Raw genomic sequence first — 24,961 nt, 5'->3', positions numbered from 1 at the left:
ACCAGAATATATCCCACTTTACCCCAATATACCCCAATCTACCATACTCCTATCTACCCCACTCCTATCTCCCCACTCCAATATACTCCACTCTAAACTACCCCGATCTACTCTACTCTAATCTACACCACTCCTTCCAATCTACCCCTCCACTCCATTCTACCCCACTCCACTTCAATTTACACCACTCCACCCCAATGTACTCCAATTCAATCTACCCTACTTCCCCACTCCCACCTACCCCAATCCACTCCAGTCTACCCCTTACCCCAATCTACCCCACTCTACCCAATCTACCCCACTCCACCCTACTCCCCAATCTACCCCACTTCACTCCACTCCAAAGTATTCCAGCCTACACCACTCCAATCTACCCCCCACTCCATTTCATTTTAGCCTTCTATAATCCACCCAATCTGCCCCACTCCAATCTACCCCTCTCCACTCCAATCTACCCCACTCCAGTCTACCCCACTCTGCTCCAATCTAACCCAAACCACCCCTCTCCACTGTTTCCCAATCTAGCCCAGTCCATGCCAATCAACCCCACTCCAATCTACCCCACTACTTCCCTCTAATGTACCCCACTCCCCCAATATATCCTTCTAAACCCCAATGTGCCCCAATTGAATCTACCCCACTTCAATCTACCGTGCTAATCTACCCAACAACCCCACTCTAATCTATCCCACTCCAATCTACCCCAACCCACCTCACTCCATTCTACCCCACTTTACCCCCACTCCACTCTACGACAACCTACCCCACTCCACTCTACCCCAATCTACCCTTTCCACTCTGCAACCATCTTTCCCACTACAATCTACCTCACCCCACCCTATTCCAAGCCTCTAACTTTTAGCCACGCTGAACAGCAGCCACACAGGTGTACAACATGGCTAAAACACATTGCCAATAGTTTCTGTATAGGCAAAACCTATTGGCTTTGCCAATGCTTCCTTAAAGAAACAACTTATTCCTTCCATTTGGGTTTTCTTGTTTGCAGGAGATCGCTTTGTATGATGTTTGAATTGTTGGAGGTCTTGGTAAGATGGATATGAGTATTCATTTTCCATTTATAATTATATGTAGTACAGTTACGTTTTTAGCAGCATCCATTTAGTCCACTGCAGAGAGCAAGTAAAAAGAGGCGATTATATATTAAATAAGGAAACTACTGCAGGTTTGTACTAATAGAGTTTTCTCCACCACTATGGAGGCTTACAATTCTGTACCACATCACAATAATTTAATAGGTTTTTGGAAAATGTGGTACATGATCAATGTTTTAGGTTTCTCCACTGATCAAACTGTAGAATAATGATTTTGATTAAATTATGTTTAGGGTTAGTAAATATTCCTGATACATGCGCCTTGAAGCAGGAGGTCACTGCAATGGGTCCATGCAGTTCAGCTCGTGAGAAGGATGCAAGGTGACAACAAGGAGAGAAGCACGTCAACTTAATCACACAAAAAAACACAGCTTCAGCCCAATTAATAAATGTGCAATGCAACAATAAACTGTTTTCACAATGCTTGTTTCATCTACACAAGTTCACAAGTATATATTTGTGAATGAGCTGTCAATGCAGCTTGCCTCCTCTCATCTGAAGGTACTGCAGATGATAATTTTTAAAGTATAATATGGGGATTGTGTGTATATTGATAGGGAAAGGTATATGTAGAGTGGATGTTTGCACAACCTCTACATGATTTGATTTTTACATTTGTAGAATGCCCGAAGGCGTCTTGGTGCTGCTTGTGTCTAAGGCTGAGATTGATAATTCAGTTGCTAAAAAGCCAGGTTTTAAGGGATTTCCTGAAGGACGGAAGAGTCGAGCTTTCCTTCAGTTGTAGCGGGAGTGAGTTCCACAGTTTCGCAGTTCGTGTGACGAAGCTTCTACCGCCCCAGGAAGCTCGTTTGAACTTAGGGACACCCAAATATTTGGCAGTAGATGATCTGAGTTTCCCAGGTGGACAGTACCAGGTACATTTCTTCCTCAAATATTCAGGGCCAGCATACATCCTTGTCATATTACTGTGCAAAGTTTATGTGCTTTTATTGCTCTAAATTGGGTAATGTAAACCCCATATTTTAAAAGTCCCAGTTAAATATTTTCCATATTTCCTGGACATGACATCATAGTAAAAGTAGCGGCCTCTATCCGCGCTCACAAGACCGCTGGTGGCTTTTGCTTTCTCTAACCCTGCTGCCTTAAGACCGCTGGGCTACAGAGGTTTAAAGTGTGCATGTGTGGCTGGCCGCCGCAAGAGACATGCGCACTTAAACAAGTGCAAAGGCAGCCCACCCACCTCCCTGCAGCCATTCAGCAGGCCCCGCCCCGTCCTGACGCTCCGTTCGGAACGGGGTGACGATAAATAACATGGGAGTGAATTCACTTCATTACCATTCTATATTTCATCTCTGGGTGCATTTCAGTGGGGCGACGCTCCTCTGCTGTAACAGAGAAGCCGCCCCTGCTAATGAAAGCGTAACATTATAATTGCAGTTCAGGCTCTGCCTTGCTAACAGTAGCTTTAGTCATTTTTGATTTCTATAGCCAGAATGCGTAATTTTAAAGAAAGCAAAGGTTTGTTTTTATCTGAAACATTGTATACTTAACTATACAGTTTCTTTTTACCACAGACAATCACACTCTGTAGTCCTGTATTCCATTTACGTTTTTCCATAAACTTGATCCTGTTTAAAAAAATATTCAGTTCAGACTAATTGCATCAAAATAAACATATTATAAAAAACACATGCCGGGTAACTTATGTCATATATTCCTAAACTGACGTCTTGAGATTTTGGTAACATTTTGCAAACTAGTTGGCCTGCTTCCTTGTTGTTTAAAATATCATAATCCCTCAATGACAATATACAGACATAAACATATGGTTACTTGTTATGTATCCCTTTTCTCTCTTCTATATGTGTTTGTTTATACATATATATGTGTGTGTGTGTGTGTGTATATATGGTTGTCTAGAAGTTAATACTGCAAAGAACACAAGGCCTCAAAAGAAGGGAAACTGACCTGTTAAAGTACAGACTTGATCTCTCCCTCCCCAGCCAGCTGCAGTTTTTAATGAAACACATTAATTCAGAAATACAGACTCGCGTTATATCATGTACCATATTAATAATATCACTAATGCTCACACGTGGATGGAATCCCAGTTTTAAATGTAGAATGTTCATTACCAGCGCACAATTTGCAAAGTGCAGTCCTACCGTGTCATATAAGGGGCATTCAGTACCCTGGGATAGATGTTATCAGCATAGCAACAACCGCTCGACATGCATCATTCTCACTGAACCTTAACTAAACTTTTTTCCAGCGACTTTGGTTGGATTTCTTTCAGTTGAAACCAGAATCCCCCAGCATCAATAGATTAAGAAGTAAAAAGGAACAACAGCAACAGCCGGCACGGATCGGGGGCGGGGGGGGGGGGCGGGAGTGAGGATGCGGGGAGAAGCGGGTATTAAAAAATTAAAGAAAAAAATGTACCGTCTCTCTGCTTCCTTGCCGAGTCTCTCCTCCGTAGTTCCTTGCTCGGGCTGAACTGGAATCACACACAGGCTCCAGTCCGCCAATCAAAATGCTATCTTAGCAGCGTTGTGATTGGTCTGAGCACACCGGTTCGGCGCTCAGACGCTGACTGGGAGCCTGGGCGTATTCTCTATGCAGGCTGTAATGCAGCCTGCATGGAGAATATGCAGAGTGCGCATGACTGTTTGACTGGCCAGAGAGTGCCGGACAAACAGTCATTGCGCACTTAGGAGGGTGCTACCACTCCTCCCCTGCCCTGCTCTGTGAGCAGAGCAGCCCCGCTAAGCTGCCGCAGTAGGACAAAATAAAATTAGAGTAACGCAAGTTATAATCATTTTATTTTCCCGTTTTTTCACTGCTTAAAAGCTGTAGGGCAATGCTCCTCTGCCTTAGCGGAGGAGCTGCCACAGTGGAACAATATCTCCAATAGGAAGCAATGGACCATGAATGCTTATTCATGACTAGGGCTCCCGGTTTTATGGTATTTATTTTTTAACATTTCCGTCTGTATTTATCCATATTTATATTTTGCCCATCTTATTGGTATTTATCCATATTTATTTTGTGTTTTGCGAATATATGGAGTCATAAGATGGTATATTTCCACATTTATTTAACTGATAAATATGCATTCATACTTTCCTACCTGTCGCGTTTTAGCAAATTAAGCAGCCAAATAGAGATAAACACGACACATATGTTACCAGACACCTGCATTTAGGGAAATCTCAACCTATTTTTAACTCCCTATGCTGTCTTTCTGCTCAGCTATTGTCCTAGAAATCACGAAAAACAGCATGGAGAGTCACCCACAAGAAGCACACTTTTCTGCATTTTTCCACTTTTAAAAATAAATACAGACAGGAAACACTTTGTTTTCTGTCTGTAATTATCTGTAAAAATCCGTAAAAACGGGAAAGCGGGAGCCTTATTCATGACTTATTGCATTAATTGGCACTAACAGCTGCAGGGAGTAATGGCCATTAATGCCCCCTCACTCTGGTTATCAAATAGCCCAGTCGGTAACGAACTTAAGTTGTCCCAGGCATTTAATAAATATAAATAGCCTTCACAGTAACAAGTTTTCATATCTCCATGCATGAAACAGCGTGAATGGTCCCAAGCAGTTATGAACATTAAGGCACACCAGAGTTTGTACGAATGGGCAAACATAATAAGGAACCTGTTAGAAAGAATACAGGGCAGAAATATAGGTAACTTTCTTTTTTCCAATGACAGCCCCTAAAAACCACCACAGCCTTAACAACCAGGGGCAACCATCACCAACTGACCACTAGAATGTTCGCAACCAGCAGGAACAGCTCGTGGTAGGGAGAACGGAAGAAACCATAGCGAAGAGAAAAAGGAGGGGAAGGGTGTGATAAAGGATAAAGGGGTAGGCAGGGTAAAATGACATTACAACACATCTTCCCCCCAATTAACAGAACAAAGAAGGATTAAATAAACAAGTGCAAAAGTCATCCAAAATACAATAAGATAAGGGAGCTAAGGCATAAGTCATCAAGAATACATCCAGAAAAATGGATTAATAAACAAATGCAAAAGTCATCCAAAATACATTGAGATAAAGGAACTAAAGCATAAGTCATTAAGAATACATCCAAACATTACAGTTGTTCTTGTATGCAACAGGACATAAATTCCCATCACCTATGCCCAAATGCATTTTCCCCAGCAACCATGGAACTCTAGATTAGTGTGGAACATATTCTCTGTGCTTCTCTGGAACTTTATGAGGCCTCATGCTGATTTGACCACAACTAGACCTGGGATCACCCCTTGAACCCACCTCCGGTTTGTCCTTGACTAAGGAAGGGTGAAATACAGAAAACCTATCCATACTGCATGTGCATCCATCATTTAGAGTAACCACATTCTTGCCCACATTGACCACTTTCATGGGCTCTGAGTACTTGTTTCCACCACTTTTGACGAGACACTGGTAATTTGACCAGAACGGTGTCCCCCACCTTCCACCTGCCCTCTACAGCACCATGCTTTGCGTCATACTTCCTTTTGCAACTATGTTGATGAAACTCTCCAAGCCGAATCATCTCGTCCCTATCCACCCATTTGGGCTCTCCTCCACCCAACCAGTTAGGTGACAACTTAGTTCCGGGTAATCTTCCTTTTAATGCCAGAAACGGTGAGACATTGGTGACCAAATTGGGTGTAGTATGATAGGACCACAGCATGCGTTGGAGAGCCTGATCTGCAGGGTTACCTGACACAAGGGACAATTGCAAGCATTCCTTTGTCATCCGATTGACCCTTTCGACCAGCCCATTTGCCCTAGGGCTGTCTTGCAATGACAAATAGACAAACTCTTCAGGAACGCCTGCATCTCATCGGAAGTACACTGTACCCCATTGTCAGTGTTGAGAGTGCTGGGAATCCCTTCCACCACAAACACATCCTTGAGAAAGCTAATGAGGGACATTGTATTCATGCGATTCACCACTTTTGTCATTATTCAATGGGAGTGGTAATCTACCAACACAAGCATGAACTTTCCTTCCCGCAAAGGTACTTTGAGAGGCCCAATTATGTCCAAACCAAGTCCATCCCAAGGTTTGGAAGGGACAAACACAAGAGACAAGGGCGCTTTAAGAGTGGTCCTTGATTTATCGCTAAGGGCACAAGATAAACAATCTCTGACCGTTTCCTCTACCACATAATCCATTCTGGGAAACCAATATGTGGCTCTGACCCTAGCCTTGGTAATGCTTCTGCCCAAGTGTCCCTCATAACCAATTGCTGCAATACTTGTCCACAACTTCACCGGAGGAAACAACCTGCCCCCTCTCCTGACCTTATTGTTAGAAATGCTTAATTTGTTACGCACGACCCAATAATCCTTAAGGTTGTCACTCAGTGTACCCAGTTTGACAGGCCAACCCTGAATGATCTTGCTCTTGACTTGTTTCAAGATCTCATCTCCTTCCATCTCCAATTCCCACTCTTCGACAGAAATTCCTGGAATTTCCACTACAGCAACAATTTCATCACTCTCAGACATGGCATCACTCACATACTTGGTCTCATCGCAGGGTAACCATGAAAGACAATCTGCAACCCAATTCCTGTTACAAGGCACACATTTCATGGTGAAATTGAATCCTTCTAGACTCAAGAGCCATTTGGAAAACCAAGAGATCGTGGCATTCCTCCCTTTGATCAAGAACATGAACATCAATGGCTTAAGGGTTGTGCGCACTATGAAAGGAAATCTCCATAAGAAAAATTTTAAATGATCAATAGCCGAAGAGCACACCAGAGCTTCCCTTTCTTCTGTAGAGTAATTGAGCTCAGCTTCTCTCAAAGCTCTAGATGCAAAGGCTATGACCATTTCCTTACCGTCCACAATTTGCAACAACGCCGCACCCACACCTACTCCACTAGCATCAGTGGTCAAAATCGTTTTGCGTCGTGTATTAAAGCAGCCCACGGAGGGGGCATTCGCAATAGCATCCTTGATAGCCTCAAATGAACAATGACAGCCCTCCTCCCAGAGAAAAGGGGTACCCTTTTTTAATAGATTTCTTACCGGAGGGAGCATCTCTCACAGTCTTGACCAAATCCAATTTAGGTTTAACCCCATGCTTAGAGATGGTATGACCTAAGTAGCCCACAGAATCCACACCAATTTGCATGTATCCTTACTTACTGTTAACCCAGCTTCTTTGAGTGCTTTAAGTACAACTCTTAAAGTAACAGCATGTTGTTGTACAGACACCCAATGAATCAAGATGTCACCCTGAAAACAAAAGACGTTTGCAATTTTCCCCAAAATGCTCTGCATGACCTGCTGAAAAACAGCAGCTGTGGATGCCAGGCCAAATGGCATGCAGAGAAATCTGTATGCACCTAAAGGGGTAATAAAAGATGTGAGCGACCTGGAATCCGGGTGTAACTCAATTTGTTGGTAGGCAGACGATAGATCAATTACACTGAATACCTCTGCGTTACCCATCATACTGATCATTTCATTGATGCGAAGGAGGGGGAACCTGTCTACCCAAATGTTTGCATTCAGATATCTAAGATCCACACAAAGACGCAAACCTTTGCCCCCAGATTTCTGGGCAACCACAATCGGGGCAAGCCACAGGGAACTTTCAATGGACTAAATAATGACCAGCGATACTAACCTGTCCAACTCTTCCCTCAACAGTGCTTGCATGAGGTTGGGGGTGGAACGAACTTTATGAATTAGAGGGGTGGTGTTGTCTTTTACTTTAATGTTGTGCTGAAAACCTTTTAAGTGACACAGATCTTCAATGAACACCTCTGGGAATTCATCACATATGGCTTCGAACTCCTGCTTTCTCTTTTCTATAGCAAACACTGGTTCAACTATGTTAGGATCTAGTCTAATGCCTAACTCTTTCTGGTGAGCCCATCCCAACAACCGTGACCCATTTCTCGTAAGGTAAACTGTCCCATGCGTCAATCGTTCCTTGAATTTAATTTGCAAACACAGCATGCCTTCCAGGGGAATCTGATCCTTATTAGAACTTCGTGGATCTATATCTGGAAAAATCAATGTGTAATTCCTACCTTGGAACTTATCCTTAAACATATCATAATTAATTAAAGTATATGAAGAGCATGAGTCAACAAATAAATTGAATTCGATTCCATCAAGTGAAATAATGCATTTAGGATATTCAACACCCTTGCACAAAGTGCTCTTGTCAACTTGGAAAACATACTTATTGTTAATCCCCTCAGCAACCTCATCGATTGCCTGAACACTTTTCCTTTTAGAATTTAAGATTTTGCAAAATCTGGCAACGTGTCCTCTCTTGTTACAATTTCTACAAACTATGGATCGAGCAGGACAACTTGGGCTGTTGGCCAAATGACTGCAATTACCACAACAAAAACACTCAAGTCTTCCACCCCTCTTTTCTTCTGAAACCTTGCTACCAGGAGGTTCCCATATTTTTTGCTTGAGCCACTCTCCTTCTCAATACAATCTGGATCAAGTTTACTTTTCACCACTTACATAGTCTCATTTCCATTACTATGCTTCATCACTCTAATACATTCAGCTGTATGTTCGATACTCCTGGCTACCTCAATTGCAACTTTTAAGTCCGGATTCCCAGTCCATAGCTGTTCTTGGATTTTTGGGTTGCTTGTACAGCGAACAAGCTGATCTCTAATAAGAGTCACCTAAAGTGCCAAAGTCTCATATTTTCGCAAGACCCCTCAAAACAGCTATATAAGACGTAACTTCCTTTTTTTTCCTTGCACTCTACAAAAAATGTATGTCTCTCTAATACCACATTCACTTTTTGTCCAAAGTTACTTTCAAGTTTCCATAAAAATGCAGAGTAGACATCATGAGAGTCTTCTCCCTCTGAACCACTATCAAAATCCGATGGATTCTTGTAGCCTTTCCTTCCTTGGATACCAATGTTGTGTAACAAGATATGTTGCTTCGTCCGGGGTGAACATTTTTCTCCCCCAATTGCGATGAGATAGGAACTGACATTTTTTTCCCAGTCTTTCCAGACAATAGTGGGTTCACCCACTTCATCTAAGAAGGGTGGGCGTTGGTTCATGTTAGATGTAGCCATTGTGGAAAGACCAGTCAAAGATGTGCTGATTTCAGGAGTTTGGTACCAGCCTATCCACGGTTATAGACAAAAGTAAGATTGTGCTGTCCAGTATGGGTATCTTGTTATTATAGTTATACCCAACAGCGTGCCAACAGCACGCTAACGACTCCGCAAAAGCCTCTTAAGTGGGCACCTCCAGGTTGCTTAAACGCCTCACAGTGAACACTGGTTTCCACAGTGAAGAGGCATTGAATTAAGAATTTATATATCTGCCCCCAGATTCATATATAACATGTGGACGCAGAAGTGAGGTAATAGTGTACACCGACAAGTTTATTTTTTCCACTGAACCTGTCAATGTGACAGGTTGCGCACTTGCAAATGTATACAAGCTGTGCCCAACAGGCTTGTGGGTTGAATTAAAGGAAGAATAGTAACACTTTCAACTGTGCCCGTGAGTGTGACGGGTTCCAGAAATCCAAGATTGCCAATTTAAACTTTAAACAAGCTGTGCTCGTCAGCGTGGTGAGCCAAAGTTAAGGTTGGAGCTCCCTCCATAGACTCCAAAGAACATGAGCGCAGCTGTATTGATGTGGGACACGCTATGTTGTCCCGGAAGACGATGATGCAGTGCTTGCCCACCACTCTGTTCCTCTCCTTCAAGAACTATCCATGCTTCCTTCCTCACAGCATGCAATTCAAACCAGGCACTGCGGAACCATACTGAAGCTCCACACGATACGGCGAGGAATGGCGAGCACAAAGAAATATGGTTGGCTGCAATGTAAACAAGATCCGGGGAGGAGGCTGGCTACGCTGTCTCCGACAAGCAAATCGTCACCAATGTTGGAATCTTTATTCCATTGACAGCCTCCAACACCACAGCCTTAACAACCATGGGCCACCGTCACCAACTGACCACTTGAATTCAAAGTCTCTCCTTGAGGTCATAGCATGACATTTCATGGTAACAGATGAGCACAAATGTTGCAGCCAACACGTGTTTCGTCTTGGGTTAATGGCCCAACGACTTCCTCAGGGCAAATATAATATTAAAACATATATAACTGGTTTGGACTATCGATTGATTTCATCAAAACCGTCTCATAAGTAGAAGAATTGTGTGTCGCAAAGCGGAGAGTGCTCCGGTCATCATTGCACGAATTTCATGCAATGATGACCGGAGCACTCTCCGCTTTGCGACACACAATTCCTCTACTTATGAGACGGTTTTGATAAAATCAATCGATAGTCCAAACCAGTTATATATGTTTTATCGTTGAACTTGGATGAATACGAGCGATTATCAGACACTAATTATATGGAACCATGTTTAGGTCTTACCTAATGTGTGGTGTACTACCTGCTTAATATTATATTTGCCCTGAGGAAGTCGTTGGGCCATTAACCCAAGACGAAACACGTGTTGGCTGCAACATTTGTGCTCACCTGTTACCATGAAATGTCATGCTATGACCTCAAGGAGAGACTATGAGAAATAAGAAAATAAAGAAGACTGTTTCCTGATTATATGGACTGAATTTTCTTCTGAGACATTGATATTACTGAACATTTATTCGTTTGTGCTCGGGAACGATATCTTGCTCTAGGTTTTATCCTCTGTATACCTACGGTAACGGAGGATTATTGGGACGCAGATGGCCGTTTCCCTTTCTGCTCCCCTGAGCAATTCTTTTCTGCTTTTCATACACAATCATTGGTATTGCGCATGATTAACCCAGCCACTTTTCTATGTTTGTATGACCACTATAATGTTCGCAGCCAGCGGGAACAGCTCGTGGCAGGGAGAACGGAAGAAACCATAGCGAAGAGAACAAGCATTTGCAATGCAATAGCTCTCGCATTTACGGTAGTTTGAGCTATTGGCATTGTAAATGACAATGCCTTTTATTTATGTTTTGGTTTTTAAAACATAAATAAAAGGCATTGTCATTTGCAATGCGAATAGCTTAAACCCTCGCAAATGCGAGACCTATTGCATTGCAAATGCTTGTTTACAAGGAGGGGTGGGTGGGAGGCGCACACATCTTCAAGTAACCCTGCTGGGCCCAAATAAAGAATGAAACTGCCTTTTGTGCTCGCTCAGATCGTATGTGTACTGTGCTATTTGTGAAAGACAGAGAAGGGGGCGCGGGCAAAGCAAAAAGGAAAGACAAGGGGGCGGAGAGTCGGGCATTGTGAGTCAGCAACATTGAAACTGTATTTGAAAATAAATGCTGAGACAGACAAGAGACAGAAGGAATTACCGAAGAAAGAAGATGCGACAAAAATAAAATAAAAGAAAGTGCAATACAAAGAAAGACAAGCATTGGCCACGAAAGTCATCATGATCGCTGCGAAAGTGATCGCAATGACGCAGAAAGGCGTTCGTGAGTGCTGCTGGCTGGCCTAGCACATGGCGGCTGCACGCGTGCACGCTCACGTGCACGCAAGCGCTAGGCCAGCCAGCAGCACTTAAAAAACTCACATACAAAATGTCTCTCCGAGCCAGCGCATGCGCTGGGTTCAGCAAAACCTAAAAAGGAGGGGAAGGGTGTGATAAAGGGGTAGGCAGGGGAAAATGACATTACAACAGAACCTCAATAGCACAAAGGTATTAGAAAGCTTACATTGCCCCATCAGTATGAAGCCTATGCATATATAAGCATTAATGCCCCCAGATGGTAATACCATGTATGGCCCCTCAAAGTGACTATCAACAGAACTCATCAGTAAGGAACCTCAATGATATCAGGAATTACCAAGATTATATCCAGCCAGTCGGGACCTTTACTGTCCCTATGTATTAATGAGCATTAATGGTCCTTGATAGTGAGTCTGAAATGGACAGGTCCGTAAGGAACCTTATTGGTCACATGCGTTAATATGCATATGCGGCCAAAACCAGAAAGAAGCTTTAATGACTTCATGCGTTTATGACCCTAGGCACTGGCCACCATTAATGACCCTCGGAGTGAAAATATGAGTGATCCTGGGCACTAACGACCGCCTGTGTCCCTTCAGCCAGTATTCAACATCATTGTGCTTAAAAGCGTGACATGTTCTGGCATCAATTGCCCATTAAAAATGTTTGACAGAGGCGATGAATTAACAAATGTACCTAGGCAGTCAGTGTGGAGAGAATTTAGATTACGCTGACATAATTTGTGGAATTTCTTGATTTTTTTATTACACGTGTTATGCAAAAATTTCCAAAATTACACCATGACTCCACTTTGCATAATTACGCACAATTCACAGTAAAAGTTTACTTTGAATGAGACAATTCACTGCAAAAATTTACCGCAAACGCACATGAACAAGAGAATGCGAGGAACTGTTGTTCGCCGTGCTTTGGTTCAAATGCTACCTTGTGCAAAAACTGACACAAAGACTCATTTCGTGCAAAAAAAATAGCAAAATATAGTAATTGACGGATTTGCATTTCTTGTAATTATGCACAATTTTGCAGTAATTTCGTGTAATTATGTGAATTGGGCTAACCCTACTGGGTAGTAACGAGGCTTAATGACTCCCAAGAATTAATTAAGAACAAATCCCCCAGGCAGCAATGAGTTTGAGTGGTCCTCGCCAGTAATGGCCCACATATTCGATATTATCATTAATACCACGCCAGAGGTGGTACAGATGTTTAATAGGTCCTGTACATTTATGAGTATTAACAGGCAAATGCAATAATGTGCTTTAAGGCACCGTGCAGTAATTGCCTCAGTGTTCCCAGGCAGTAATGACCCTGCAAGCCCCAGTCCGCGTTGAACATGAAATGCCCAAGTTGTCCGAAGCCTTAAAGGGGAGTTGTTATATCTGACTTTTGCCTTTCATTTCCCTAGCTGTGACTTCCCTGTTGCTCAGCTAGTGTGTGTGGTAGAATGCCTGATGACATCATGGAATGTTTGGCTCCTGGCTTGTGTGTGGACTGGCAGTTGATGGCAGTCAGGCTGAGCGACAGGAGAACTGCTCCTGGTGGGGTTACAATTTCATCTACTTATTTTTTATAATGAATTTAACCTGGAACTAAGCTTCAATAAATCTAACCTATTTTGTACAACTGGATTCAAGGACTTTCAATTGTTACAGGAGTTTGTATCAGTTTTCTTATAGCAGGCCTCTCCATCACCTATAGATATTAAAAAAAGTAATAAATAAATGAAGCTGTTGTTTCTTTTGGCATTCACTCTCCACACTGTTACCAGTAGTACAAATGTTTTATTTTTCAAATAAAATTCTTGGTGTTTGCAAACACGAGTTGAGAGTAACAACAAACGGAAAATAGCTTTATTTTTTCTTATTTAAAAAACAATAGGGACGTTCATAAGAATTTGTAGCCCTGCAGAGCAATTGTATAATTAGTTATTTTATTTTTAATGTCTAGAGGAGATGTCACGACTCCGAAAGAGATGTATTCCTTTTCCAAGCCTGGATCAGTGGCCAACAGGGTTGTCTGCACACCGCCCTCAAGACCATGATTTGTCTTTTTTGTTTTTTTACTAAAAGCCTGTTAGATCATACAACTGATCATACCAGTGCTTACTGGTGATTTGATTGGCTTAAAGGAGGGCCTCTGTTTGGCCTTTTTTTATCGGCGTTTGAATTGAGTGTGTTTTGTGTCTGAAGTAGGTGAATTGTAGGACTTGGATAATCTGTCCTTCCACTAGGGTGAATAGTTGCCCATTGTTTGGTGCTTGTGTTGTGTTGTTGGGAACTTCCCTTTGTCATCTATAAGACTGGTGCTCTGTTTTGTGCGTGTAGGGGCAGATTTACTGTGTAAGGTTTTCTGCTGTATTTTTGAACATTGGTATGTGTGAGCAGAGCATCTCTTTGCCAAATGGCTCTCTTTGGGATTGTTTTATGAGAGTGGGGGCACAGGAATGTAATTCGGTTTAACTCTCTTGTCTCTGTGAATGATGGCTGTGTGGGATTAGGCTGTGTTTTTGGGGAATTATTCCATCTATATGGCTTTGGTGCATATCATCTCTCAAACATGTCTGACAGTCGTAGATTAACCTCTCACTATGACTTAACAATGACAGACAGACATCTCTCGACGATAGCCAATAATCACAGATTGAAATCCATCAAAGATGTTTAACTATCAGAGATGTGCATGGTTATATGATGTCCAACAATCATGCACCTGTACCTCTCAAAACTGTCTTACTATGACAGCTTGGCATCTCTCAAACATGTTATGTTGTGTTATCAGTATTTGTGCTGCAGAGTTTTGCCATTTAAACGTCCTCACATCGCTCTCACTGATTTGGGGTTAAATCTCCACATGACTTTAGGTTTTCTCAGTGATTGGAGGACTGAATGCCTAGACAGATATGTGCGGCAAGCACTTGGTCCCCAAGTCCAAGGACCTGCCTTGCTAGCAGTAGCTTTAGTAATTTTTGATATTTATAGCTAGAAAGTAAAGGCTTGATTTTTATCTGAAACTTTGTATGCTTAACTACATAGCTTCTTTTTACCACAGACCATCAAACACTGTAATCCTGTATTCCACTTATGTTTTTCCTTAAACCTTTTCCTGTTTCAAAAAATATTAAGAAAGCATGAAATGTTACTTTTACTAGCATTCTATGCTCCAAACCCTTTGGATACCATTGACCTGTGGCCTCTTTTCCATTAACAGACCATGTATATTCCATTATTCAGACCTTTTAATCGGATATCAATGGTAGTAGATGCCAAATTTCAAAGAAATGTGATTATTGAATTTTGTTTGAATGGGGATATTGATAAAGTGCAGGCCTAGGCCCAGAGTGCAGGGAAGTATTGTAAATAATGACAATATGTCAATCCCAGATGTAAAGGGGTCGACACATGCGCATTTGTTTACAGTGGGAAAGCGAGATTTATAGAGAAAAAGCTGAATATCTGAAAGAACAGGGCCTGGTAGAGGCGGAGTTTGAGATCTTTCCTGAATTGTACCAATGAGGTAGAAAGTTTGAGGTGCAAAGGGAGAACATTTCAGAGTTTTGGATTATGCTGTGAAATCCTGTTGGCACATGTGTTCTTGTAAGCCTTTGGCTTTCCAATGTGGGATGGGATGTTCTCCTTGGCCTGCATGTGCTCCCATATGTGTGGGGTTCTGAGGCCTGGTAACCTGGTTTTCTCAGCCGACGTGCTTGGTAAACCATGCAACAAGTTCTAAAGTGGATTCTGGCCGAAAAAGGAAGTTAATGCTGACCTTCGATGTAGGAGAAATGTCCTCCAACTTTTTATGGTTGGCGATACTTCGTGACATGCATAAAAACTGCCTTGCTTGGAGACAGTAACAACTTTGGGAGACCAGCACACTGAGCAATACTTCTGTCAGTGTTTAACAAGCCTAAGGCAGGACTGAGATCGGACATTCATAGAAGGGATGAAGGGCTTATTTTTGTGCAATAATGTAAGCTGGAACCAATTAGTGCTTAATTTAAGCCGGTGGTTTCCGGTGTTCAGCTCCGGCACTTAATTGTCAACACCGAGACTTATGACAGTCTGCCACATGGTGGTACTATTTGTCTAATTTAGAGATGAGGACAACAAAACTTGCTTATTTGTTCAATGTACAGTAAAAATTACCAATACCTGCCTCCCAGGCCATTCTTATAGCATTGGGGTCATGGAATAGTCTGAATTGTCACACTTCTAGGAGTGTGATGGTTAGTAGTTATGTTGGTACTGTCATTGCCAGCGCTGGCTGGGGAAATAGGTGTCGCAAACTGCAGTTGTCTCCTGACGAGGGCCCTGGCACCAATTATTTTTTACAAATTAAGCACTGGAAACAACATGCTTGTGTCTCTTTCTCTATGGAATCTTTGAAGGCTTTAGAGATGCTAGTGAGGCATGTGAGTCATTCGACATAGGTTGAAACATATGGGGAGAAGGCACCTAGGTTCATCCAGCTATACCACTTCTGGATAATAGGCTCAGTGGTTCCTCCGTTTAGGAGTAAGACACTCTGTGTGTGTTAGGTTGATGTTCAGATAAAATGTAGACTTCAATGTTTTACTGAGGTCTGCGCAGGGGCTTAGCTTGGTCAGTAAGAATGGGGTGTGTGAGCTTCAGACTTTCCAACAATCATGCTGGCATATAATGTTCAAATGCATTACATGATAAGGGCGCATGAGAGGGGCCGAAGGGGCGGTGGAAAGGGAGAGGAATGCAGATTGGTAGGGGCACTAAGTGAGAAAAAACACAACATTTTGTAAAATAGCCAATATTTGTGAGGCATTTCAGAACAGGGGAAGAGAGTGTGTGTGCTTTTATATCTGTGTCTATGTACACATTCCTGGTGAAATCCAACAGACACCTCACAATACCCACCTGAAAGCAACTCTACACAACTATTTATCAGAATATACATTTATTAGGGGGTGTAACATCCCAAACATTACCCCTCAGCTACGCCCCTGGGTCCGGGCAGCATCTAAGGTTTTGGCTGTCTTTAGCCAAAGACACTGAAAGGTGTCTTTACTATCGGTTTTGCTGATTTGTTTAGCATCCTACAGACCTGTATTTCTGTGGTTGATATTGTATGTTGAAAGCAGGACTTCTTTATTATTCTGCGTTTCATATACAAAATAGCAATAAAATATATTAACAAGGGAATAGTTGGGAGCAATAAGTGTATTAGTGGATAACTAATTCTTGTTGGCTGAGGATTGCATCCTGTGGCTTCATGAAGAGGTTAAACAACAAGGGAGCAAACATTGAACCCTGTGCAATGTGACACGGGACAGGAATAGTGGGAGGGCTTGAGGATTTCATCTTTATAAGTTGTCAGTGATGCACATACATGACTGGAAAGCTTCAAGTGAGATCTGATGGTCAGTTGCATCAGATATTTATGACTGCTCAACCAGCATCAAGTGCAAAAAACAACAGTTGATGGACAGAATGCAGAACAATGTCATACATTCACCCCAGTACAGTGATCTGGGCCTAAATCCATCGTTTTTTTGCTCACCACGCCATTCCAGATGCTTGACTGGGGGTGAATGTTTTGATTTTTTCTGCATTCCGTCCATCAATTGTGTGTCTTTTGCTTTCTCGCCCTAAGTGCGCCGGGTATGCCTAGACGTAGGTCCCGTGCTCACTGTGCCACTGGAATCAAGCTATCCTGGCTGAAGAGGGGTGAAACCCCGAAACCGGTCCTAGGATGCTTGTTTCCGGTCCAGGGAAGACCTGGCTTGGCAGTTCGGGCTGGACTGTTCCCATGAGGCAAAGGGTCAAGACTGATTTGCATATGGCCAGGTCTAAACTGGGGTGGCATGGAGAGCAAAAGAATGATGGATTCAACCCAGATCTCTTGACTGGGGGTGAATGTTTTGATTTGTTCTGCATTCCGTCCATCAATTGTGTGTCTTCAACCAGCATCAAGAGACATGGATCACCATTAATACTGTGTAATAGAAAGTCATCTGGATAGTGGCAGTGTCAAAACTACTGCAGGTGTGAAATCCAGGAAGCCTGGGAGGGAGGGTTGCAGATCGATGTGTTCTTGAAGATGGTTAGTTATTGCTCTTTCGAGAGTCTAAAGAAAGGGAGGCAGGTAATGAGGCAGTGGTTGTAGAGTTCATCGAAGTTGAGTGTTTTTTTTAGCGGGGCAGATTTCTCTAGTATTCAAAGATGTGTGGAATGGAACCCGTCTTCAAAGATTAGCAAAAGACACGCCTGCTGCTGGTTCAGCCGTCCATGTTTCTTTCTAAAAACCAGTGCTTTAAATGGGCCGGTACTGTCCAGTACTGAGTACTGATGCAGCGCAGCGGTCATGAAACTTTTCCTTACGACACTAACCCAGAAAACTCTTACACAATTTGTTCATCGGTGGGGCCCATGACACCGAAACATACATTCACTCCCTTTTCTGGATCAGTGATAAGCTGACGAACTGAAAGACATATGGGGTACCTTGTCAATATTTTTTACCTAAATAATAACTATATACATTATATACATTTGATTTTGGAATTACCGATTCTAAACATCAATGTACTCCGCTACTTCGGTCGATGGACCAACTAGTAGAAATCAGTTAATGGCGATAAAGTCCAGCTCAATCACAATTAAACCCCTTTAACAACTATTGATCATAATTTTAATTATAATACTCACAAACTCAGGGGCATATCATCAAGGCCCGCGATAAAAGTATCGCCGCTTTAGCATCCGTTTTCGGACGAAAAGCGGCGATAATTTTATCGCACTATGAGCAAGGACACGCTAACGCGTGTTTCCATGCTTCAACGCCATTTACCTTTTAACGCCCAGCTTTGCATCTCTAATGAGATGCAAAGTGGGAGTTTCTTACCAAAATAAAGTGAGAAATGTCGCTAACCAACATTTCTCCAATTATCAAGCTGCACGCTAACCTGCATAGCGATAAGAAAAGTAGCGCTAACCACGCTTATCGCTACTTTCCTTCCGCCTGCTTTTAATCTGACTTAGCCATTATATCCAATGGAAGGTGGATATTATGGCTAAGTCTGCCCTGCCCTATTAACAAGCTATTGCCTATGTTTGTGCAATTATCACTGGATTTCCAGCGATAATCGCACATTTTGCAGCTAGCGCGTGGATTTTTATCGCATTGGAGATAAGCGTAGCTGATAGCACACTATCTCTGCGATAAAATCCAGCGATAGCTGGCGATAATTATCCTCGCGCTAAGCGCGCTTAGCGATCATTATCGCCAGCTGTTGCTGATATGCCCCTCAGTTTTTGAGTTAGCATGAAATTTTATCTAGATTCATTGAATAAATTGAATAAGTAAAGTTTTATTAGACAAATATTCTAGACATCATTACATTAGCGTTTAAATAAAGATTGAAATAGAAACTGAAAATAGTCATTACCTTTGGCCTTAGGGCGATGACGAGAAGGGTTCACCAGAACATGAACCGAAGATCACAGGATAGGTTCCCAATACCGACTGACTGTCCCTCTAACCTCCTCGGACGTATTCCCTCCCGAGATAAAATCCCGCGACGATCTCCTTCCTTTTCCTCATCAACGTTCGAAGTCCAAAGTTGACAAAGTCTTTTTCAGCATCAGAAGGAAAAATCGTCTCGACAGAGTGTCGTGTTAAATAGATCGATGTAGAATGAGCGCGCACAAACACATCATTGTAAGCACAAGATCTTTTATAACCTTTACACTAACTTGCTATATCCAAATTGAAACCTTTTTAGAGGCTACATTCATTCTGATTGGTTCCCTTGGAGGGGTGGTGATGGTCACCTCATTGTCCTCCTTCCTCGAACCGGTTCCACAAACAATTAATATATTCAATAGTTCTCGTGATTCATCAAGTCCAAATGTTCTTTAACTTTGTTAATATATTTGCAACATTAGTCGACAGTCATGAATTAGTTCATATTCTGGTGTTCGAGTCTCCCATCCGTTCCCATGCATTTACGGTGAACTCTTGGCATCAGCTCTTGTTTTAGGTCAGACTGGCCTTGACATCTCTCACTCCAAGCATAGACCACACACACGTGACTGGAACTTCCACTCTGCTCATGCACGGGAGCCATCTTTATTCTGCGCACACAATCACGTCTCTCTGCAGCAGCCATTTTTCAGGTGAGGCCTAGGAGGCCCGAACGGAACTAATATGAAAACAACATAGCAGAAATTAGACCTAGAAAATAAGCCCTTTTGTTTACCACCCACCATTCTAAAGGCCTGTGTTAGGTGTTACCTAGCGTAAGCGACATTTAAAGCCATTTTACTTACCATCTGCATTCTTTGCCACAATATAATTTTACTACAAACAAAAATACATGCAATTTACTTCTACTTTCTACACGACTCACAAATCTATATTAATTTAATTTCACATTTGTGAATAAATTAGATTTTTGCAATGCCAGTTAGTTTCCTGCGTGTAGTGTCTAATTAAAGGTGCATTTGTTGATTAATACATGCATTTCAACAGTTAGTATATTTCAAGTTATGAGGTCATTAATTTCGAAAGGGGTACAAAACATTTTGGGCCTTATGTAGGTGGCCTGGCATTTACCACTTCATAAATACCGAATCATACCGATTCGGTATTTATGAAGTGGTAAATGTTATGTAGGTATTTATGCGGTAAAAATTACCGATTCGTAGAAATTCGGTAATTACCGAATCGGTATTTACCGATTCGGTAATGAGGCATACCTTCCCATTGATGGGAAGGTATGCCTCATTACTGATTCGGTAAATACCGATTCGGTAATGGGGGGAGCACATGCAAGGGTGGCAGGGTGTCACATTGACACCCTGTTGCACCCCTGATTCGGCCATGTGTGCACATGTGGCGCACATACATGCCCTAAGGGCATGTATGTCTGCCACATTGCACACTTAAACGTGCACAAAAATGCTTTTTTACACCTATTCGTCATTTACCACCAACCTTTAGTTGGTGGTAAATAACGAATCCCTACACCCACCACACACTCCCCCTACATCTCATTTCATGATTCGGTATTTACCGAATCGGTAAAATTACCGATTCGGTAATTTTACCGATTCGGTAAATACCGAATCATGAAATGATCCCCCTACATCTCAAAAGCCTAAATACCGGTCGGTAACGGTATATTTACCGAAAATCGGCCGTTACCGACCGGTATTAGGCTTCCTACATGAGGCCCTTTGTGTTTCCCCTGCTCCATCAGTACCGGCACTTTATTATTTTGAGATAGAGAGTACCAGCACTTCTCAAGCGTGAGGTAATACTTTTAATTGGAGAGTACTGGGACTTCTCAGAAACAAGCGGGTACTCTGCTACAGAGTACCTGCACTTCTATTTTTCCATTTCAAGCACTGCTAAAAACAGAAAAAAAGTGTCCCGTGTTTAGCAAGAGGTCTGGTGACAGTGGAGGGATTTCCCCAGATGCTCTATGGTGATGGTAATTGTGGTGGATGTTCCTCCTGTGTGGTGCAGGGGGGCACTGAGTGCTGATGGCTTCATCTGATTCTGCCACCGCCCAGGCCTCAACCGAGGAGCGCGTGCCACAGTAATGTAACAGGATGAGGCACAATGAAAAGACGCCTTGTTATCACTGAGGAAGGAAACTGTCAGAGAAGTGGGATTCTCTACAGAGCAGACTCAGTTTTACACTACTGCTTACAATCATATTCTTGACCTGCTGCACCGTGACGTCAAGCATTATGCTAATTCTATAGATTTTTTGTAGGGTCTATTTTTGTGTACCCTAGCATTCTATTATTATTTGCATCCTGACTCGAGTACAAAAAAAACATTATTTCCGAGCACACAGCGAAAGCAAGCACATGCAAAAAGTTTTCAAAATATATTCTTTATGTATGATTTGTTTGTAATTAATTTTCTCGTGTATGTTCACATGTGGCGGTATTGCTTTTTAGGTCTGGTGTAAGCCAAAACCTTTTTGATCTCGCTAAAATTATATCTACAATACATTTATTTAAAGGGGTTTTCAGACAGCCCTCTGCATCCATCGGTCTGTTATTTTTTTCATTTACATTTTCTTCCGCCTGTTGTAGCATACAGCATGGGGTAGTGGGGCAGCCCACTTCAACCATTGGCTAACTTCACTGTGGGTGATGACGTTCTGCCCTTTCTCAACGAGCACATCCACACTCCAAGTGCCAAGAACATCTATGGTGATGTGTGCTTTTTGAAGGCCCAAAAATATTTTCACTTTTTTTAGCCAATGTTTTTTAAAAAAATGTTTAGATTGATGGGGGCTTGGAATCTTCCCCAAGACCTGACCTACTGGCATTGCCAATGCGTGCGGGTATTGTGCTCTATTCTTATTTTCTCTTCTCATTTCCTGCGGCCTTTGTCTGTGTGACAAACTTCCTCTGTGACCCACTCAGTCTGGTGACAGACTCCATTTTGAGCGCGGCTCCTGAGTTAAGATCCCCTTCATCTTATTCAAAAGACTGAGACTCGTAACGAATTGGACGAATGTGCACAAGAAATGTCCCCTGCAATAAAAATTGAGATGTCCGCAGTGCTTAATTTGAGCCAGTGGTTTCCGGTGCTCAGTGCTTTATTGCTCGGCACCAGCATTTAATTCTAAACACCACCACTTATGACAGCCTGCCACATGGGGAGGCTATCTGTGTAATTAAGAGATAAGCCGAACAACAGCAGTTTATTAATTCAATATACATAAAAGGATTACTTCCTGCCACCCAAGCCATTTTTATAGCCTTGGGAGCCTGGAATAGTCTGAATTTTCACACTTAGAGGAGTGTGTGGTTAATAGTTGCATAGGTATTGTCAATGACCGCGCCGGCAGGGACAACAGGCGATTAAAGGTGCAGTGGCCTCCTAACGAGGGCCCTGGTACATATTTTATTACAAATTAAGCACTGCCGATGCTCGGCACCGGCACTTTATTGTCAACACCGGCACTTGTGACAGCTGCTAGCTGTTTTTATAATTTGGAAATGAGTAGGGCAACAGTTGTTTAATAATTGAAAAGAACTAATGCATGTTGCCCATACCATTCTTTGAGCTTTGGGGCCTCTAACAGTCTGAATTGCCTCAACTGTTGCAGTGTGATGGTTAGTAGTTGTGTAGGTACTCTCATTGACTGTATTGGCAGGTGCTATGGGTGGTGCGAGCTGCAGCGGTCTCCTGATAAGGGCCCCGCACGTATGTTTTTTTACAAATCAAGTATTGCATGTCCGAAGTTACAGAATCAAAATATTCTGCTTTACACAACTACAGATGGCTCTTCCTACTGTAGGAAACCTGCCAGCTTGCTTAATTCTCCCAGTCCTAATTGTAAATTGGTAATAGCATGGTTATTCCCATGGTAGTGCTATGGGAGGTGGCATTACCAGTGTGAGGAACACACACAAAATTGTGAATTTATGGGTGTTTTCAAACATTGCCAATGCTTTTTCTCAGTTGTTGCACTTCTAACCGTATGCCTTTTTCTACTAAGTGTAAGCGGTATTATGAAAGTGCACAAAACCTCTCTAGCGGCGTTGCGTGGTTTGCCAGCGCCAAGCATCCTTCCACTCAGTGGTGTAGCTAGGGAGGGTGGGGGGTGGTCCTCCACGGTTGGCACTCTTTTTGGGGGCATCGGAGGTGAGCAAGTCATGTCTGTCGACTACCACCATCCCCCGCCCCTTGAGAACAAGTCATCCGTCGGACGCCACCCCCCACAAACCCCCAGAAGAAGTCGTCCGTCGTATGCAACTCCCCACCACCCCCTGGAAGAAGTCATCTGTCGGACGCCACTCCCCACCATCCCCCGGAAGAAGTCATCCATCGGATGCCACCCCACCACCCCTGCTCTTACCTGCACCGGGCGGCAACCTTAGGGGCCGCCCTGGGTGGCAGTAGGTCTAGCTACGCCACTGCCTCCACTTAAAAAAAAAAATTGCACCCCTAAGAATTCCCCCAAGAATTTTGCGCCTGGGGCAACCACTCCTGTGGTCCCGCCCACGCTACGCCACTGCCTCTCCCTTCCCCCCGCCACTGTGAAAGATGAGATCTTGCTACAAGGACACATGTTTCTATGTGCATGCTTCCCCTGGCCCAATACATGCGGAGCTCCACCTTGTGAATATTCCGCAAACATACATTTAGGAGCGCTTACAGAGGCACTGGAGGGAAACTGTGGAACTCAAAGATTTCTCTTGAGTACATTTGGGTGCAATGTAAAAATGTGAGAAATGGGGGTGATATACGCAGATCATAGGCACATCCCCACTCCTTCCTACATACCCTCATGTTTTGTGTAACCTCCGCTAGATGGGAAGCATGGCAGGACATTAAGGAGCCCCAGCATCTAGAAGGATGGTCATTAAATACTCGCTGCTGAGATATGCAGTGAAATGAGGGATACAACTTAAGCTTGAACCCTGGCAAGGCCGCCTCAGCTTTCCATTCTTCGGAAGTCAGTAGACTAAGTGCCACTAAACTGGATAAGAGCAGTCCCTTTAATGTACCTATAATTTACATCACAAGGGTGATGATAATGCGCTATCTAAAAAGCAAAAACATATTAATAATTAAGTATCACTATAAACAAAACCTATATTAGAAAGAGGTTATTTACATAAAATACTACAAGAGACGCATAATTTGCTATCTGGGTTATAATGTTCCCCCATTCACGTTTTTATGGCTATATCTGCACTGATTGCTTCATGAAGTAGTTTACTCCACTGACCCTTACATCTCGATAATCCTTACTGTGAGGTTTACTGCAGAATCTGTTTCTCTGTATTAAGTCCATGAGGTTGGGCTTAAAAAATATTCTTTCGGTTGAAGAAGTCCTCTAAGAGCTCAGCTGTAATTCGTGCCCACTTTGTACATTATTAACTAGACTTGGTGCCATAGACATCTCTTTTCTCCTGCGCAGGCTGTGAATAAAAGATGCTCCTTCGGGGCTTTCTGGTGGTACAAAGCGCTTTTCTACGCACATAATGGATTTCAGGTTTAAAATCCCATTTGCTAACCCGCGGCTAGCAGCCTCTCTAAGTGCATCGTGTCCCTTACGACGGGGGCTGGCAGGCAGATTGCAGCTCAAAAATAGTGCCTTTTAAGTGTCCCGATCCAATAAGAATGGATTCCCCTTGCTGCCAAGTGCCTAAACAAAGAGAAAAGCGCACATAAGCTCATTAGTTCTATTAGTTTTTATGGTAAATGCGTTTCGCATCCGCCTGATCCGGTTAAAGTGTGTTAGTAATTTTATTTTAGTTCCCGGCTGCTGCATTTCTATTTTCACCCTCGTCTTCATCTCATTACTTGCTAATGAGGTGTGTCTCCTCCTTAGACAGAAACTAAAAAAAAGTATT

The 24,961-nt window shown here is 42.7% G+C and overlaps 1 protein-coding gene across 2 annotated transcripts in view; it reads left to right on the top strand.

Annotated features, from left to right (window-relative positions):
• The window catches only part of FAM124A (family with sequence similarity 124 member A), a 325,693-nt gene that overhangs the window by 63,600 nt on the left and 237,132 nt on the right, over positions 1-24,961 (top strand). The gene's annotated exons all lie outside the window — the stretch shown is intronic.

The sequence above is a fragment of the Triturus cristatus genome, chromosome 8 (genome assembly GCF_964204655.1).
Source record: "Triturus cristatus chromosome 8, aTriCri1.1, whole genome shotgun sequence".
NCBI classification, from domain to species: domain Eukaryota; kingdom Metazoa; phylum Chordata; class Amphibia; order Caudata; family Salamandridae; genus Triturus; species Triturus cristatus.
The sequence above is the reverse complement of the archived record's forward strand: the minus strand, read 5'-3'. Positions and strand labels throughout refer to the sequence as shown.